At 35.9% G+C, this 21463-nt stretch overlaps 1 protein-coding gene and 1 pseudogene across 1 annotated transcript in view; one reads left to right on the forward strand and one right to left on the reverse strand.

Moving 5' to 3' along the window:
- The window catches only part of Kcnmb2 (potassium calcium-activated channel subfamily M regulatory beta subunit 2), a 277164-nt gene that overhangs the window by 226673 nt on the left and 29028 nt on the right, over nt 1–21463 (reverse strand). The window lies entirely within an intron of this gene.
- On the forward strand, nt 20545–21281 carry LOC125351114 (annotated as a pseudogene).

The following is a 21463-nucleotide window of genomic DNA, read 5'->3' on the forward strand; positions in this document are numbered from 1 at the left end:
AAGTGGTAGAACAAAGGATGACATTTTACCCTTAATTATTTAAAAATGCTAATGCAAGTATGTTACATCTTATGACAAAAATAAAGCCATAAATAAAAATGGGGAAAAAATAGTGTCTATGCTTGAAAACTGACCAGTTGTCACTATAAGCTTTTAGCATGAATTGGGAGAGAAAAAGGGATTAAAAAATAAGAACTATTGTGTGCAATTTGCTGGTTAAACCTTCCCAAATCTAAAAGGGATGACATTTTAATCTCATGCACAAACCTCTTCATCACTGGCACACTTACTGTGCCAGTTATTTTTAGTGGTGATCTAACCATCTCACCTCTTAGGAGATCTAAACAAGATTGTTATTTCCAGTGTACCCTATGAAATATGTCTTTTTCTTTTGTCTTTCTTCCCAATGGTTTTACCCCTGTTGTCACTGTAACTGTCTTTGGTACACTGTGCATTGCATGTACGTTTATTGGAATTAGGGGAGGGGAACACCAAAATGGAGAGACAATGGGTAAAAGGTGAACCATTGCAACTTCAATACTTAGAAGACAATATGCTTTAAACTAACTGTACATCTCAGGGGAGTCTGGGGAGTGTGGGGAGGGAACCAGAGAAGGGGGGAGGGGGTAGAAAAACGATGAAGGAAGTAACAAGTTTGATAAGAAATGTAGTTACTGCCTTATGTTATGCATGTAATTGTAACTCCTCTGTACATTACTTTGACAATCAAAAAAAAAGTTTTTTAAAAAATTGTAGGCACAGGTGACCACAGCTCCAGATAACAATCTAAATTCCTATGACCTGCTTCATGCAATGGCAGGATGAAGTTCTGAGATCAAGCTTTCATCCAGCCAAGCAACTTCAACCAATTATGAACTCTGTCCTGGGCAGGTCATAGCTCTTTCATGCTCTCTTTCACATGGGAAAGAATGAAGGTTGGGTTCAGGTTCAACAAAAGCCATAGTATGAATCTCTGTAACCTAACAACTGTTTCTGAAGAAGGAGGACTGTTTGTCCCCACAGTTGGGGGAGGAGTATGGACAGAGTGTCCAATGGTGGCCAGCAGTGGTATTTGATTGTGGGCACAGTCAGAATCAAATATGCTGGCAATATGTAGTGGGTTTTGTTTTCACAAGGTTTTGCACTTTTCTGGATTTTGGAAATGTGCTAGTTACTCATTTGTGTTTGATGTTAGAAGGTAGAAGATGAGCTGTTGAAATATTTGAGAAAAAATTAATTACATTATAGTTGGACATAGCGGTGCTTGATAAGCTAGGATGATGCTTAACATTCTAGCAACTAGGTAGGTTGACTAAGAATGATTCCAAGTTAAAGGACAGCATAGATGTGATTTCCAGGCCAGTATAGACTTCAAAATACACCAACAGCACCAGCAGCAGCAGCAACAACAGCAACAATCCTCAAATAAGAGAAGAAAACTCTAAGAGACAACTCTCCCAAATTAATTACATTTGTATGACAGTTTGTTTTACCTAACAATTTTAAACATGATTCTTTTTATAGAAGGTTCCTTTTTAGGTCCCTAGTTTTAAAACACCCTAGAAAGCATTTGGTGTTTGATTTGGACCAAATTATTTAGTTCACATTGGCTCTCTTAGAACACTTAATCTCTGTGCAACCTGAGCAGTTATTAACTGTTGAGCAGCACTTCCTATGTGCCAGGCCCTCATTACATGTTTTACATTCATTATCTCATAAATTACTCGTTAGATTTTCCCCATGAAGAACCTGAGACTTGGAGTCCTACAGTAAATTGTCAAAGGCCCTGGTAAGTGGTGTGATGATAATGGCTAGCTGAGTCACAGTGTCTCTAATGGAAATGAAAGTAGCTGTGAAGAATAAATGTGCACTATTATACATGCATTTATGTATACAGTATAAATATATGTACACATATACTCATGTTAGGAAGAGAATATGTACATAAAATTTAATAAAATAGTAAAATTTAAAATTATATGTGCACATATACCCCTAAATATAATTTTTTTAATAACCATGGGCTATGGTAGGATGCATTTTTACCAAGGGATGCATACCTAGATCACCTTGCTTCTCTAGAGGAATATGTGGATGTGGAAAATCAAAAATTAACTGAAAAAAATTCCCTTGTTGTTTGGTTATAAGCTATTAGGTCAGAGTTTTAGTTTCTTCCCCTTACCGTCCTTCAAGATTCCTGGAAACTATCTACCTTGTGTTAGTTAATAGAGACATAGTAATTACCATCAATATTATTATTTTCTAAAAGGAAAATATCTAGAGAAATTTCCATAAATTTATTATATCTATTCCTATCTTTCCCATAGCTATTACTGAAAAGGAGTATGGGATATTTTAATCCTATATAATTTTAACATGTATCATCTCTATTTCTGTAGTAGAAATTAGTTGTTTCACTTTTGAAAAGTTGCTTCTAGAATGCCCTTGCCTCTATATCTAAGAAATATACAAAAAATATGCCTTTAAAATTAACTTTTAATTCTGGGTATGGTGGAGCACACCTATAATTCTATAGGTGAGATTGTTGGGGTCAGAGAACTAAGTATTTAAAACCAGCCTGGGTTTCATAGAGACATTTTGTCTGAATAAAAAACAGCAATAATAATGAATACAAAATTCAAAAATGACTTTTAAAGATCTGGCCAAGATTTCCCATAAACTAAAATATAATATTGATTAAAGTAGCTCATTCTCAGACTTCCTTGATATTTCTGATCTTTTTAAAGTCACAATGATATTTGATGCTTTTTTCTTGCTCAAAGGCATATTGTAGAAATTCCTTTTTAATTTAGTTCTCTCCTGGTGTCTGTAAATGGGAATTGTTTTTACCTCCTATTTAGGGCCAGGGATAGACAGGGATGGAAGGAAGTTTAGAACCGACAGATTTAAATCTGTCATCCTAAATTGGGTCCCCGCCCCAAAAAATCTTGTCTTTATCCATCTACATGTATATCATAGATACTCTATCTGGTGTGAGTGAAACAGAGATTAGGGAACAGGTTGGCAGCGTACAGAGGGAATGTGACAGCCTCCACATCCTAAAATCTTATCAAGATTTTATACTACTCTGCTATTCAGAAACCAAAAAGGAAGCTTATTACTGGTTGTTTATAAATGCTTTACTTTCTGGGTAGGACTTCTGTTTAACTATACACACTAAGTCATAAATTTACATGGAAGTGTTTGAACATTTATGAGAGTGAATTATTCCTAAATTATTAGCTCACATTACCATATAAATGATCACTTTTGCTTTTCTCCCCAAAGTGCTATAATCTCTAATAAGGCAGTTTATACATGCTTTAAGTGAGACGACAGTATCTTAGAAAACCTGCATGATATTGCTTTAATAGTAAAAGAGCAATATTATTCAGGTAGCTTTTTATGATATGTTTGAGTCTCTGGGTCAGATCCAAGTCAGCCCACCTTACAAACTGTAAGAAATGCAACTCAGATTGATTCCTGAGTACAGTATGACATGAAAGATCCAAGCATGGTATTGTCAAAGACCCAGATGAGAAAACAAACTCTGTTCCCAGCCTCTGACTCTCTCCTCTCCCTAATCCTGGAAAAGAACCCTACAAGAATTTGAGTTCCTAGAAGAGAAAGTAGAAAACAATGATCTTACCTTTGATGCAGGGTGGCCATGATAGGAGCAATAAAAAAAGAATTATTTAGGCTAGTAAAAAGGATTGTTAAAATAATCGTTTGGATTTAAAGGAGGCAAGTTGGTTCTCTGGAAACAAAAGTGACCCAGAAGAGGGGAAATAAATCTTCATAAATGTCATCATGCATCATGCATCATGTGGCCCAGAATAGCCACTGGAATTAGAGTTTGCCCACATCTGTTATGATGATGCTGTTTTCAACAAGTTCTGTCAGTCTTCAAACCACAAGCACTTTCAGAGTTGATAATTGCCTGGAGATATAATCTACTTAATGTTCACTGAAATCTAAGTAAAGGAAAGAAGATCCTGTCCAGAGAGTTTTAATTTGCCTGAAAGCCCTAATCAGATGATGATCTTTCCTCAGTGGATGCTTCTCTTTGTCAAAAAGAGTCCAGCTGCTAAAGCCACAACTGTTGGCTGACAGACTCTCGATGGAAAAGAGGACTGTAGGTAGGTTTGTGGGAATACGATACATATAGTACACCTGTGCCTCTGAGGGTGCTGGGAGGAGGTTTATTACAATCTTTGCCAGTGAAAAATAACAGGCAGGCTTATTAACTCAAGAATAGTGAATAACTCAACTCACTTGGTAATCATAGGAGGAGAAATTTGACTATTTTGTCTAAAATCAAGACACAAGGATAACTTTTCACAAAAACTTTGGCTTTTGGAGAGAGGAAGGTTTTTAGAAGAGCATAGATAAGGGACACTGTCAGATCTCCAATAACAACAGAACGACTACTGCCTGCAGCAAAGGATCCTGTAATGTTTCCCAAAACCCTCACCAATTTGTTTTAGTCTATAAATGTAAGAATCCAAGACTCCAGTTTTGGACCTGTTTCTTGTTCAGAAATTTCATGGAGGACATTAGACCTCTCAGGGTTCTAAGGGTGAAAAGCTGTCCCTTTTGTTGCCAATTTATAGCAGAGGTAACCCCTTCATCACCTGGGCAGTTCCTTGACTAGCTACATTTCCTCTTCTATACATTTACTTTGTCTGTCCTTTTGGAGAAGCTGAATATCATAAAATGTGACAAAAGTAGCACCACATCTGGCCACATGAACAGTTTCAACCAACGCTCTCCTGGCTAGACAGATGGTTTATGAATCCCCTCCAGTCTGGGGATTCATAAACCCCATTTGTGTGCTTCTTACTTCTGTGTTACTTTCAGGCCACAAGAAAAGATGATTAGGATATCAAAGTACAGTGAATTGCCTGTCTTGAAGCCCAAAGAAAGGAGCCACTAATTGCCCAGTTCCTGCTTTCCTGTTTTTAGTGTTTCAGAGTTTTTAGAGTGCTTTTATGTACATTATCTCATTTGTTCTTCACACAAAACAGTTCTGGGAAGAAAGTGTATTATTCCCACTCTTAGAAATCTCTCTGAGCATCAGAAAGCTTCAATAAACTGTCAGGAGTACACATGTGGTAAGTTTTAGAATTGGGAAGGAAAATGTATTTTCTGCTTCCAAACTCTATTTTCTCAAGCTCCTTGTGGCAAAAGGTTCAATCAAACATCAGTCATCCTTGTTTTATTTAACACTTCACCCTCAGTCATTTTTAAAGCAAGTACTTTAAATTACTGAACTCAATATTCTAACTCCAGGCTTTTACTTCCAACTACTAATTTAAATATTTTTTGATAAATTCACAGACAGGAAGAGATTGAAATTTGGTTTATTAAGTTCTCTTTTCATATTTGTATAATTTAATTCTGGCTTTGACTAGAAAATAAAGTTTAGCCAGTCATTAGTGTAACCTAATTTCTTATGTTTCTTTATGAAATGCAAAGAAACAGATGGAACATATTTTAAACAATTATCGTGTTCGTAGCAATTTTATCTTTTTTAGTTCCTGAAATGCACTTTAATGATTAGTAATATGTCTATGTTGACCACTAATCTTTCAAGTAAATAATGCATAGGTTAAGCCACGTTTAATGTTCTAAATCATACATTTTACTAAATTCAAAGCAATATTTTTTCTTTTCTTCTATAAGCAAATTAACATATAGACAATTACTCTATTTAAAATCATTTTTAAATTTATTTTTTTGTCAGTCACAGGGCTTGAACTCAGGGCCTGGGCACTGTCCCTGAGCTCTTTTTGCTCAAGGCTAGTGCTTTATCACTTTGAGCTCCACTTCCAGTTTTCTGGTGGTTAGTTGGAGATAAGAGTCTCCTGGACTTTCTTGTCCCAGCTGTCTTCAAACAGCAATCCTCAGACCTCAGCTAGGATTTATAGGCCTGGGCCACCATCATCAGGGTAGTTACTCTGTTTTGAAAGAGGACCAGTATCCCTGAGTTCTTGCATTTTGTAGGAATTTTACCTACAGTCTCTTTTCATCTTCAGATTAACCAAAGAAGAGCTAAGCAACAAAAAAGTTAAGCTGCTCATGGTCATTTTTGTGTTGCAAATAATATTAACTTTCATATCCATTCCACAGGAAAATGATTATGTACTTGTTTTAAATGTGGAAACAGAATCATGCCATCTAATTTTGGAAGGTACAAGAGAGACATAAACAGTGGATATAGAGAAAAATATTCTTCAGAAGAAAGCTGAAGTTAAATTGATTTGTGAGAGAAAAGAGTGATGGGAAAACTGACCTAGTAAATGACTTCCACTTTTAGTAGTAAAATACATAATTTATCATAATTTTATGGCCAGCACTAAAAAGAATTTGGAAATATTTATCCCACTGTCTATCTCTTTTTGTATAAGCTGGATGTAGTAGAGAAAGATGGCTTAACTTGAGATCTACATAGAAACTTTAAATCTGGGACAGACTTCTGACTTGAAAATTTATATGCCTATGAGATGCAGTTTTGGAAATTCCAATGTACTTAGGTCCAATAAATAGAGAAGTGAAGAAAGAGAAAAGACTGATTTAATAATGTTCCATACATATATATATGTATATATACATATATATTTAACTATCTGGAACTATGAAATTTCATATAACCTTACTCAATTATTTGGAATATCATTATAATAATTTGGAACACTATCCAAATCAATATTATTAAAAGAAATAAATATACATATATATATATTTAATGTGTGTGTACACCCAAACAGACACATAAACACAAACATACACATACACACACATATAGTTTCTTTTCTTTCCAGTGAGATTCAGACTTTGTAAGGTTCTCTCCATTGAACAGTACAAATGCATATATATCACAAGCAGTCAGTCTCCCAAAAGGGAGAGTCCTAACCTGGGAGTTAATACTTGTTAATACTAGTTAATACTTGCCATGCTCATGATCTTGTACATTTATATGAAGTCTCTTGGTTCACAAATACTATTGCATCTTTTTATTTTACAGTAGTTTTTTACTTCTCTATAGTTATGTGAAGAAGGAAACTATAGCAAGTTGTCATTTCTATTTGTCAGTAGATGGTCTCTCTATTACATTAGACTTGAGCTTCTAACTGTATTTGGAGGTTGACTATTTTGAAACCTATAATGTATCTAGACTATACTGATGATGACTGACTAGTGAGTGTTTGACTTACAATTTTCAACCCTTTAATGGTGTGGAAGTGAAATAATTTAAATAGAAACTGAACTTTATTTTTGTGCATGTGCCAGTTCTAGGGCATGAACTCAGGATGTGGTGCTCCCACTATAACCCCATCCAAGCCTAATGCTCTATCACTTGAGCCACACCTTCATGATGCAAGTGTATCTAATATGGATATCTGCAGGTACCTAAAAAGTGATACAGAACTATGCATGAATCTGAGGCACTGGCCTTGAGACCAGTTCTATCACGCTTCAGTCATGTGGCTGTCATAACTGATCTCTCTGCACCTCAGATTTTTATTGTTAAAACTGTAATTCATTCTTGTCTTAGGTATGTTACAGTCACAAAGTGGGAATTTATTGACAGTATCTCAACAACAACAGTGATTAATGAGTATATTGTTTCATAATCAAAGAATCTCTGGAGAATATCAATACCAAAAATTATAAAAAATCAGCTAGTAGTGATCCTTTCTCTGAAAGACTCTAAATATGATCATTCATTTTAGAAACCATTTTACCATCTCTAAATTTTTTCCTGTCTAATATATTTTCTACTCTGAATTGCTGTACAAGTATAGAAATTTATATTTTGAATTTAAGCTTTTTTTCCAATATGAATTTTATATAATGATCTTTTATTTCATCAAGATTAATTAGACAAATGCCAAGGCAAAATATGTAGAATATACACAAAACAAGAAAAGGAGATGGATTTTCTCTCTCTCTCTCTCTCTCTCTGTGTGTGTGTGTGTGTGTGTGTGTGTGTGTGTGTGTGTGTGTGTGTGTACTATAAAAGATTAAAACAAAGGAAAGAGAACTTCAGGTAGAATCATATTATTTATTCATTTAACTGGCTCAATGCAGTAGGAAGTTATTTGTGTAAGGAAAAGGTAAAAATCCATAGAATTATCCTTACTTAAAAGTACCCACGAGAGAATGATACAATATAATGAAAACACTAGAATTAGATCTTGAACCCTGGCCTAGTAGAGGAATTGAAGTTTTAACCTTTATGACTTCATCATGGTGGAAAAAATATTGGCTGTAAAAGGAGGCTAACATAGAATTTTCTTTGCCTTTTATTTTCTAATCACAAAATATAAAAAATCCAGCTAATAGTCAAGTTATAGAAACAGCCTAGATGCCCTTCAATGGATGACTGGATTGAGATATATATATATATAGATATAGATATAGATATAGATATAGATATATATGCATATATATTCACATACACATATGTATATATAATATGAATTATTTTCCTTAAGTTGTTAAATACACACTGACATAAAGTATTTGTGTATATATATATATACATATGTAGTTGTGTGTTTATATATATGTATACTCCAATGTATGTATGTGTGTGTATTTGTGTATGTATATTATATACATGAATTTTACTCATCTATTAGGAAAAATAATATAAATTATGTTAAATGATGTAATTCAAGTTCAGAGAAATATATGATTCATATTTCTCTCATATGTGAAAGTTAAATCTAAATTATTAAGTAATGTGTGAACATATATAGAGGGTTATACACATATATTCACAAATACATTAACTGAAATATGGCACATGCAGGAGAGGATTCTAATAATTTAACTTCTTTAAACAAATAACGTGCAGTTTAACAAAATGAATACCAGAAAGTGGAAAGATGTGTTGTTGAGGGGATGAGGCCAGGATGAGTGAGGCAGACAAATGGAGAGAGAAATGATAGATGAATGCAGTCATAGTATTCAGTGCATATATATGAAAACTTTACTAGGTAAATTGAAGGTATTTGTTGGGATGAATGAAATAGGGGAGAAGGACAAAATGGTGGCATTGATCAAGATATATTGTACTTACAAACTGACAAATTGAAAGCCATTCATAAAACTACTTAATGATAATTAAAAAAATTAAAAACTACTGGCTTTAGAACATACATTCCTGGGGCTGGGAATGTGTCTTACTGGAGAGTTCTTGCCTAGCATGCATGAAGTCCTGGGTTCGATTCCTCACCACCACCTATATAGAAAACTCTGGAAGTGGCACTGTGGCTCAACAGATACAGTGCTAGCCTTGAGCAAAAGGAAGACAGGGACAGTGCTCAGGCCCTGAATTCAGCCACAGGACTGGCAAGACAAAACAAAACAAAACAACAAAAGAACATAGGTTCCTGGGCAGTAGATGACTGGTTTTGGGGGGAGGCAGGAGGGCCTGTTTGTTTTAGGATTTTGCCACTGTGCTCTCCAATGCATTGAATTGAGATTCAAAGTAGCTTGTATCATCAGATGATGGTAGTAATGACACTGCAACAGGAATTTATGGGGTAGGAAGTCATTTATCCCTTAGATAAGCAAATTGGAATGCAAACCAAATTGGACAGTTCAGGTAGATATTTCTTCTCTTTATAATTAGGTAATCTCATTTGAGGAATTCAGGATGACTCTTCTGCTTAGGCTTTTCCTTCTGTTCCTACCTCTCAGCCATTTCGTAAAGCTATGCCAAATCTGAATTGTCAGTCTGAAGTCAGTGCTTACACACTTCATTGAATAAAATGCTTTGGCATTTCCTCATACAATCAATTTTTTGGGTTGATGCTATGGATTTGAACTCAGAATCTCTTGCTTGCTAGGCAGGCACTTAAGCTATGTTCCTCAAACTTTTTTTTTCTCTTTTTGGTTTAGCTAATTTTCAAGAGAGGGTATTCTGTTTTGTGTGGGGCTTATTTCTGTCCTCAGACCTCAATCTTCCTACTTATGCCTCCCCAGCAGCTGGGATAACTGTTATGATCCACCATATCTGGCTTATTTGGTGCAATAGGGTCTGACTCACTTATTGCCCAGGTTGGTCTCCTGAGAAATTTATCAGTTACTGTACCCAGATTCATATAACTATTAAACACTAAGAAAGGCCTGGGCTTGCTTTTAATTTCATAAACATAATTTATATGTCATTCCAACCCACATTATATAAATTATTAAGTGATACAGATCTCCTAGATTATGCTATAGAACAAACTATTAAGAAATAATATTGTATATTAGGATTAAATGTGAGGGGCCCTTAAAAAGTAGACAACAGGGCTGGGGATATGGCCTAGTGGCAAGAGTGCTTGCCTCATATACAGGAGGCCCTAGGTTCGATTCCCCAGCACCACATATACAGAAAATGGCCAGAAGTGGCGCTGTGGCTCAAGTGGCAGAGTGCTGGCCTTGAGCAAGAAGAAGCCAGGGACAGTGCTCAGGCCCTGAGTCCAAGCCCCAGGACTGGCCAAAAAAAAAAAAAAAAAAAAGTAGAAAACAAAATTGTAATGAATTAAAAATTATGCTTAAAGGCAAATGATAGTTTTATGTTTCAGAAATGTATGACTGATTGATTTTTTTTAACTTTCTTTCTCCTTCACTTTTCTTTTAAGTATTTAAACCAAGAGGTTTCAATTTAATATATTATTTTATGAGTACAATGCACTTTGATCTGTGTTGCTCCTTCCATCATTTTCCCCATCTCTCCTAACTATGGTTAATTTGTGGAAGAAACTAGAAGCAGCTATGACCTTGTACAAATAGAAATAATACAAAATGCTTAAATTAGAAGGCAGTTACCTTGATCTCTTTAGATCACCATAGAAAGTAGCAGTTCATTTTCCAATCTGCAAAGTAATGTGTTGCCTGTGCCATTGTCTTATTGAGTGTTTGTGCTCCATGGCTATACAGGTATGCCTTTGTGCAAATTATAATGTGAGATAGCAAACATCTCTGGTTAGAGCTCCTTTTCTTTTGACAAGACTCCACTGATTGCATTACTTCACACTCTGCTCTTTGTAAAGACAAAAACTGCAGTATTTCATTTCTCTCAACAGTTATTTCTTTATGCTGTTTGAGCTGGCAACTTTTGAGTTCTTTTTCCCTTTTTGCTTGTTCTTTACACTAGAATCAAGAGCTCAGGTTTTTCCCCATCACAATAACTCCTGACAGATAAGTGGCAAGAAGTAGAATAAAAACCTTTGTTTTACTGAGTTATTAACAAAGGCAATTTTAACCAGAGCAAAATGGCACCATTGTTACTATTGATCGGTGTCCAGGGAGAACTTGGATTTATTTTAATTATAATGAACTGCTTGTGTGATAGTGCTGGTTTTAATTGGATGGCTTTCTCATCTTATCTTTCCTGAAATAGTTCACATTTTATCCATTCACTTTGTCCTCTTTTCATACCAAGTGTTTTGATTGCAGGTCACTCTGAGTGATTAAAAACATTAAAAATGATGTGTACAAACATAGGCCTCTTTGACAGTTTGTAATTTCTTTAGCTTAAATGTGAACGGATGAAAACTAGAAAAAATCTTAGAGAAGTGAAATGAAATTTTAGAAAAAATGTGAAAGAATGAACTTTCAAGATAGTTATGACCTGTAAGAGACTGCAAATATATTGGCAGCACAGACACAAACTATTTCCTTCTGAGTGGAGAAAGAAATATCCTCTATAGGGGAAACTGTTGGTACAGAGCAGATTAGGTAAGTGATAAGTAGCATAAACAAAATCAGATATGGCTTCATCCCGTTTATCCTTCTCAGTGCCTAGAAGAGGGGAATGATACAATGGGTACCAGAGGAGTTAGGCTTCAGGCTATTTCATGATTATTTAAAATTTCTCATCAACTCCTTTGTGATGTGAACAAGAAAGGAAGACATACAGTAAAGTATACAAGATAAAGAAAACATAAGTACATAGAAATAATCCTGTATCACTGAATATTAAGAAAGAAGTTCTGATGTCTTTAAGTCTCTCATAGGGCTGAAGACATTCTTGCAAATGATATATCATTCAACCTGATGGATGATATTTTTCTTCATATGTGGAACATAGATCTAATTTATACAGGATCATATGCATATATGCCCGACCATATTAATTAAAGTATGGAGCATGCTAAGGAGAATTCCAATGGTATAACTCCTTTGGATAACTAGCATACAGTCTAACAAAATAATAGCAGGAAGCTGGAGTTTGAGGTGGGTGTCACATCAAAAGGAGTGGGTATAAAACTGAAGAGAAGAAAGGTGGGAGAATTTAGTCATGATATTTGTTGTGTATATACGTGAGAATGTATATAGGCAAAAATGTTAAAAGGAAAATTGAGGGATGGGTAGAGTTGGGAAAAAGGAGGGGAATGAATGATGAAAGAGGTGACATTGATCGAGGTGTGTTGTATTCATGAACTGACACATTGAATTGAAATGACTGTACAACTATTTAAAAGTCATCTAAAAAGGTCAAAGACAACTAAATGCATTCCTATAAATATTTACACTTGTCTGTTTTATGGATTACAAGGTAGTTTTGCATGAGGAATATCCTTAAGTTAGTGTGTAATTACTGTGTTCTACTCATATTATGAGGAAAACATGATTTTTTTGTTCTGAGCAGGTTCAGATCCTGAGTGTGAAGCATATAAAAGGCCAATTACAGTACCATGGAAGATTAAGGAAGAAACTGACAGGAAATATAATTTACACTTGGAAACACATTAGGAGATACCTATTGTTTTGTCTCTTGTACATCCTGTCTGTCTTGGAAATTGGCCCTTTCACTGTGCATAATGACCCAGATGCCACCACCAAAGGTGGTGCACAAATGTGAGCACATGAATCATGGTGGCAAATCCAAATGTACTAACCTTCTAGCTACTATGATTGGTCACCAGAAGCAGGGCAGGGATAATCAGATACTATCAGGATCTGATCACTTGGAGTCTCTTTTCTGATGATCACCTGAATATTTAAAGAGGGAATCACTCTGTCCTCCTGAAGATAAAGCCCTCATAAATCTGAAGCTACTAGCCATCTATTTCTAACATTTGCAGAGAAATTTTTGGAAAATATAGATACCTTTAAAAGAAGATCCAATAAATAAATAATATTTTTGAGCAGCTGGCGCTATTGCAAAACTAGTAAACTAATTGACATTTTTCATTTATGTGAGCAAAATCGTTTATATTTGTTTGTTTATATTATACATACAATATATTATATATCTTTATATCCAAAGAGTTCTGAATAATAAAAAATCTCAGTGTTTTGAGCCATTAGAATGCTATCTATCATCTGTTTATCTATCATTATCCTCACTCAATTATCATAAAGAATTCTGTAAGCAAGTCCTAGTGACACATGCTTGTAATCCAAGCCCTCAAAAAGCTGAGACAGGAATATTGTAAACTCAAGGTTAGTCTGTACTAGATAGCAAAACCTTGTCTCAGAACCCCAAGGCTTAGGGATATAGTTTAGTGCTAGAGAACTTTTCTAACCTGTACCTCAAGGTTCTGGTTCAGTACTCAGCAAAACACACACACACACACACACACACACACACACACACACACACTTTTTAAAAAAATATTTTAGTTAGGCAAACACATGTATTAATTATTGCTTGAAATAATGATTATTCTGCATACTTTTCCTTATCCCATTTCCGTTCATCAATACGAGATACTGTGACTATAAAGCTGATTGAAATCCCCATATTGTAGTATGGATCTACTCAGAAGGTTTTGTATTCTTTCTAAAAGAGATTCATTTCTCTGACATTGTGAACACTCAGGGCATCACTGACATATACAAATGTATGCTCCAGAAGCATCTACATTTTAACTGTAATTTCAAAGAGATATACAAGCAGTGTCCTAGAAGAACTGTAGTAGAAATCGAGTTTCAAGATACTGTAGTTGTACTTATAATAGACAATGGTCCTGTTTCAACAATTATTCAGTAACCTTTAAAGTCAGAGACATTGTGTGAACTTGCTATGACTCTGGTAAGAAGAAGAAAAGGACTCCATTCTTTCTGAGTGCTGATTTACCCATTTGTGTCTGGGTAGGCACTGTATTACAGATTAACCTTCACAGAAGTATTATGTGGAAATTAGGCTTTGCAAATGTTAACTTTGAACAAAACTGAAACAACCCCTTTAGTTGACAAACATAGCATTAGTTGTTTGTAGGTTCTTTAAAAATGTAGTAGGCAAACTGTGCTCTGGTAGCACACACTTGTAATCCTAGCTACTCAGGAAATCTGAGTATGGATATTTGAAACCATACTGGGCAGGAAAGGCTTTGAGATGTTAATCTCCAATTAACCACCAAAATAGTGGAGCTGTAGCTCAGTTGGAGCCTAAAAGCTAAAGGGACAGTGCCAAGATCCTGAGATCAAGCTCCAGTACCAGCACCAAAAAAAGAAAATTGCTATACACACTGAGCTGGGCTTGATGGCTCATGCCCATAATTTTACCCACTCAGGAGGCTGAGATCTGAGGACTGAGGTTCAAAACCAATGCAGATAGTAAACCTCATGAGACTCATTAAGCACCAAAAGTCCTGCCAAGGCCTTGAGTTCAAGACTTAAGGATGTTATCCAAAAAAGAAAAGAAAATATGGTAATAATAATAATCTAGACATCTAGATGATGCTCATATTCTATGTTAGTAATTGAACTCAGCATTTCATTTAAACCTGCTCCTGTAAAGGAAGAGACACAGTTCCCATTAAGGGAAGCCAAAATAGTATATATATATATATATATATATATATATATATACACATATATATACATATATATACATATATATCTGTATATGTATACATATATGTGTGTATATATATATATACATATATATACATGCATATATATACATGTATATACATACATATATATACATATATACATATGTATATACACATATATGTATATATATAGTTATATAGTTATATATAGTTATATAGTTTTATATATATATAGTTATATATATATATATATATATATATATCAACCAAGATCACGAAACAAAAGCAGGTAGAGCTGGAATTTAAACTCAGGTCTTTCTCTCGCCACAGATGCTACTCTTAATACAGTATCATCCTTACAGAGCAGGTAAGCTGTAATATGTAAAAGCTGGCTGCCCTGTTGTTCAGCAGGCTGAGATCTGCAGATCTCCATTTGAAGCCAACCCAGATGGACAAATCCTCCAGAGATTCTTATCTCCATCCAACCAGCAAAAATCCGGCAGTGGATTGTGACTTATATGATAGAGTACCAATCTAAGTCAAAAAGCCAAGTGAGGGACAAAGCCCTGCATTTAAGCCCAAGAACCAGCACAATGAAGAAAAAACAAAAACATAAATAAGTAAAACATAGCATTCAGTATGTGTTTTGTAAAATTAAAAGCATGCTCACACTGTTGTCTTAATTCTCCTTGATGCAGATGGCACCTTTTATGTCTGTCCTTTATAATTTATTTCCCACTACTGTTAGAAAGCTCTTTGTAACTCTTTGCTATTGTAAGTAGGCTTGGTTGTAACAAAATGTGCTCTCTGTTTTGCTTGATTGCTTCTTACCTGCTGCAAAGTTATACTAGTGCCAGAATAAGTGACCTCAAGTCTTTTGTGTAAAGCATGTGGGGCAATAATGATGATAATGATGATCCTAATATAGGGATCATTTATGAATATAGTCTAAGAGATACTAAATGTGATCTATTTAGTCTTTACTTTCAAATATTTCTTTTGGTTGCTTGGGACTTTTTCCTCTTGTATTGTTTATTCAGATAAATTTCAGACATGTAGTACTGGCTGGTCAATAATTGCAAATTAGAAGCTAGGCACTGTTGGCTCACACCTATAATCCTAACTACTGAGGAGGCTGAGATCTGAAGATTGCAGCTTGAAGCCAGCCCAGGCAGAAAAGTCTGTGAGATTCTTATCTCCAATCAAATCACAGAACAAGCCAGAAAGGGCACTGTGGCTCAAGTGGTAGCATGCTAGCCTTGAGCAAAAGGAGCTCAAGGGCAGTGCCTAGGCCTAGAGTTCAAGCCTCAGAACTGGCAAAAAACAAATAAACGAAATTAAGTAGATTCCTCATACACATGAATACTCACACAGTCACACACCTATAAACACATAACTCTGCTTATATTGATTTTTCTACTTCTTTTCAAATATTGGTGAAAATAACAATAAGAATTGGAAAACCTAGAATAAGAGCATGCCAAGGACACCTTTGCTACAGCCAGAATGTGCTATTTTAAATAATTTTCTACTTTCATTAAGTGCCAGAGTCTTTGAAGGCATCTTTTTAATTCATGTGATAGCTCATTATTATGCATCCTCAGTAATAAAGGTACAAGAGATAGAAAGCTTATCTTTAAATTAAAGCTTCTCATTTATACTAGAACCAATGCATTTGGCTGTAATAGCTCCCTTGGAGCCATTAGGTGGTTAATCTTCAAGAATATGAGTAACATTTTAAAGCACAAGTTGGCCTGCTACCTTTTAGAATGTTTTCATTGTAAATGTATTCTGAGTGAAATTATTTTTATTGAACAACATGCATATGGATTTTTTAAATACAATTACCTAAGTATAAAGTAGGAGAATGAATTTTGATATCTGCCTTGTTTTTAAAAATGGAGCTGTAGATCAATGGTATAATGCACTGTGTGTGTGTGTGTGTGTGTGTGTGTGTGTCTGTGTGTGTATGCAAGCATGAATGTATTGCTCTGTGATGAGGTGGACACTACCTAATCAGGTGATGAGCTCACTCAATTTTAAAGATGTGATTCAAGGTTACATTTAGACCTCCATCTACAAGCATCTACTGGAGAATTAACCTTACAGTGAATTGCAAATTTTAAACATCATACTCTCTTGCTTTTCAGGACTCTGATCTCCCACAAACATTATGCTGATACTATATTTTGGGTAGATTATAGGGTACTGTAGGGTCTAGCAGCCTTAAGTATTTTTATTTAAAAGATTCTAGAAATTATTTTTTGAGTACTTTAGGAGTAATACACATAAAGAGAAGGAAAGATCTTGAAACACATCTATTTCAACCATCTTAGGTTGCTCCATTTAGTCTTAGATCCCTCCACTAGTAAGAATCTGTCCTGCTTCAAAGAGGTAATTTATTACCACTTGATTTAATTCACTACTTTTAATATTCTTGCAGGTTTGGATGTATTATTGAGTTTCTTATATTCATGTTCTACTTAAGTCTAATTACTTTGATTCAGGATTCTGAATCTCATTAATAATTATAAATAATAGTGTTGCTAAATCTTGTAATATTTCTAAAACTCCATTTCTTCTGCCTGCCGTGAGATTTTGTAATTTAACACAGTCCATATGTTAAGCAGTTTAATACCCAAGGAAATCAAAAGAAGATTCACTCTTTGGCAGAAGATTGTCTGTATGGTGACTATCATGGCTTCTATCCATGCTTTCATTGATTTTTCTTGGAAAGCTTTCACTTTCCTCTCAGGTAATTCTATTGTGTATTATTTTCTACTCAAGAAAGAGTAGACTATTTGGGAAAGGGAAAATTCCCAAGCCATAAACTTTGAAACAGATTCTGAAGCAAGAACTGTGGTATCTCATAAAACTCAGTGCCTGTTTTTGTGACTTTGTGTTTGCTCTGCTCTCCCTTTCCATCTTTTTAAAATGGAATAATAGGTACTAATAAGGAATTCACATGAATTATTCCAGGCCTTTACACACACCTGTGCAGTAAAAGGTATAGAATATATGTATATACATATAGTGCATTTGTACTATATGCATACATATATACATATACTATATGTACTACATAATAATATAGTAAAAAGTTGATTTTGTTACATCTAAGAGCTTGTATCTTGATTTTCATATACAAAGATATTTCTAAATTATCATTTAATTTCATGCCTTTCAATATTTTAATTTCATTTTAAAAAGTATGCTAGACTATAGATGAATCCCAAGTCACTTTACTGGAAACTTTCAGACTCTCCTCAAATTATTATGATGACAAATTATATTTCACTAAAAAAATTGTACAAAGCCTCCTCATGCATGTATAGCTTTTGAGGAAAAAATGGCTTGGTTAAAAGTTGCTGAGGCACAATTAGTAATAGCTAGAATCTGGAACCAACCCAAATGCCCCTCAGTAGATGAATGGATCAGGAAAATGTGGTACATATACACAATGGAATTTTATGCCTCCATCAGAAAGTATGACATTGCCCCATTTGTAAGGAAATGGAAGGACTTGGAAAAAATCATACTAAGTGAAGTGAGCCAGACCCAAAGAAACATGGACTCTATGGTCTCCCTTTTAGGGAATAATTAGCACAGGTTTAGGCAAGACACCGCAGAGGATCACAAGAGCCCAATAGCTATGCCCTTATGAACACATAAGATGATGCTAAGTGAAATTAACTCCATGTTATGGAATCGATTGTTATATCACAGTTGTAACTACTTTCAACATGTCATGTGTAACTGTAGCTTCAATTAATGATGATCTTCTTGTATCACCCTCCTGTGGTTGTACCTACATTATCTCTGTATCTTATCTGAGTATATTGGAAACCGTGTATACTGGTGTTAGAACTAGGAAATTGAAAGGGAATACCAAATTCGAGAGACACAGGGTAAAAAAAAGACAAACAACTACAAAAACAATACTTGCAAAACTGTTTGGTGTAAATGAACTGAACAACTCATGGAGGGAAAGGAAAAGGGGGAGAAGGGAGGGGCAACGAAGGATGAGGAAACAAACAGTACAAGAAATGTATCCAATGCCTAAGGTATGAAACTGTAACCTCCCTGTAATTCAGTGTGATAATAAAAAAGAGAAAAAAAATAAAAATAAATAAAAGTGTCTGAGGCATTAAATTTTGGTCCTAAAAATTTGTGATAGATTCTTCTGAATTACATCTCAAAACATTTTTATCAATATACAAACCATCAGATTTATGAGATAGGATAGTTTATCACATTTAATTCCCGTTTTCTTCCATGAACATAGGGAACATTTAAAATTTTTCCCCTCAGGGTTGTTGTGAAGATCAAATGAGGTAGCACATGAAAAGCACTAACACTATGCTAGATCAGAATTGGTACTTAATGAATCTTCCCTCCATCTTCTTACTTCATTAAATGGTTGAAAAAGTCTATGTCTGCCTGTCTCTCCTCTTCCCTTCCCTCCTCCCTTCCCTCCCTTTTCCCCTCCCTTTCCTCTTTCCTTTCTTCTTTCCTTCCTCTCTTCCTTCCCTTCCCTTTACTTCCCTTGCCTTCCTTCCATCTTGCCTTCCTTCCTCTTTTTCAGCTTATAATATTTTTTCCCCTGAATTTCTTTCTCCACCTCATACTTCCTCTTTTTCTTCTTCTTTTTGACACTGGGGATTGAACCCAGGGTCTCATGCATACTAGGAAAACACTTTACCACTTTAGGCAAATACCAAGCCTTTTTGGTTGATTTTTTTAAGATAGGATCTCATTTATTTTGCCTGAGCTGTCCTTAAACTTGAAATCTTTCTGTCTCCACCCACTGCACACCTGGGATTATAGTACCCACCACCATGCTCAGTTTTGCATTGAGTTTCTTGTTAGCTAGTTTCCGTTACTCTTGCCACTTTCTGTCTGCTGTTGTATGATATCAGGTGCCCATCATAATCAAATTCTCAATGTTTGAAAAACCATCTTAAAAAAATTTGCCAGTCTTGGGCCTTGAACTCAGGGCCTGAGCACTGTCCCTGGCTTCGGAATACTATGATTACATCCTGTGCAAAGTACCTGCATTTATAATGGGATCACCCTTACACCCTGCCACATGATTGCAAGATGATATAAGAGATGATTTAAGTGATACATTGTGTAAGATCATTCATTTAAAGACAAATGTATTTCACTTTGATTATGTGATGGACATTCAATTGATGCCATGTTTTACAAGTTACCCTATAGAGCTAGTAATCCTACAGACCAGGGATGGACCTTGGTCACTTCTCATTCCGAATAGGTTTCCTACCCATCAGAGTAAATCCCCTTCCAAACCTCATGAATGCTCCCTGTCCAATCACAACAGATTAGCAGCTATTTGGACAGATGAAAATATGAAGACTATTTCATTTTATTTAGCAAACAGTTCTGTAATCCTTACTCTGCATAGACTCTTTTTCTGGGTGCTTTACAAATATTTATTTTTACTTCATTTTTACCTTTTCTGGTTCTATCCCTTAAGAGAAAATAAAACACACTTATACGTGTATACACATATATGTATGTGTGGATATACATATATACACATATGCATGAAACTATATATACATGAGTGTACGTGCACACACATACATATATATATATATATACATGATGTGTGTGTATATGTGTACACATAAGCTTTTGATATTTAGCCACCCTCCCTTGAGTATCCTTTGTTTTGTTAATGTCCCTTTAAAAGATTCTGGCCTCTTCTTCTCCTGGAAAACCCCGAATGACAGATGACACAGGTGCAGTGGTAGGGTCCAGAGGACTGGGAGGCCCCGGGGGCCCAGGCTTGGAAGGCTGTGACAGCTTCCGAGGAGGCTTCTGGAGTGGCCTTCGGGTCCAAAGTGTCGGCCATGGTAGAGGCTGGGGTGGCAGCCTCCGGGCACGTAGAGGCAAGGCCACAGACAAGGAATGGATCCCCGTTACCGAACTGGGCCGCCTGGTTAAGGACATGAAGATCTAGTCTTTGGAGGAGATCGATCTTTTCTCCTGCCCATGGAGGAGTCTGAGTTTAGTGACTTTTTCCTGGGGGTGTGGCTCAAGGACGAGGTGTTGAAGATCACTCCTGTGCAGGAGCAGGCCACACTGGCCAGCACACCAGTTTCAAGGAATTTGTAGCCTTTGGTGACTACAATGGCCATGTGCGTCTGGGTGTGAAGTGCTCCAAGGAGGATGCCACTGCCATCTGTGGGGCCATTACCCTGGCCAAGCTCTTCATCATCCCTGTGCCAAGAGGCTACTGGGGGGAACAAGATCCGCAAGCCCCATACCGTCCAGTGCAAGTTGACAGACAGGCCGCTGTGGATTGTGCTGGGGCACCTCATCCCCGCCCCCAGAGGCACTGGGACCCTTTCAGCTCCCATCCCAAAGAAGCTGTTGATGATGGCTGGTGTTGATGACCGCTACACTTCCACCAGGGGCTGTGCTGCTAACCTTGGGCAACTTCATCAAGGCCACCTTTGATGCCATCTCCAACACCTACAGTTACCTGACCCCTCTGGAAAGGCACGGCATTCCCTAAATCTCCTCATCAGGAATTCACTGGCCATCTTGTGAAAACCCACACCAGAGTCTCCGACAAAGGACCTGGCTCCAGCTGTGGCTACAACATAGGATTTTTATACAAAAAGAAAAAAGTGAACCAA

The sequence above is a fragment of the Perognathus longimembris genome, chromosome 5 (genome assembly GCF_023159225.1).
Source record: "Perognathus longimembris pacificus isolate PPM17 chromosome 5, ASM2315922v1, whole genome shotgun sequence".
Lineage (NCBI taxonomy): Eukaryota > Metazoa > Chordata > Mammalia > Rodentia > Heteromyidae > Perognathus > Perognathus longimembris.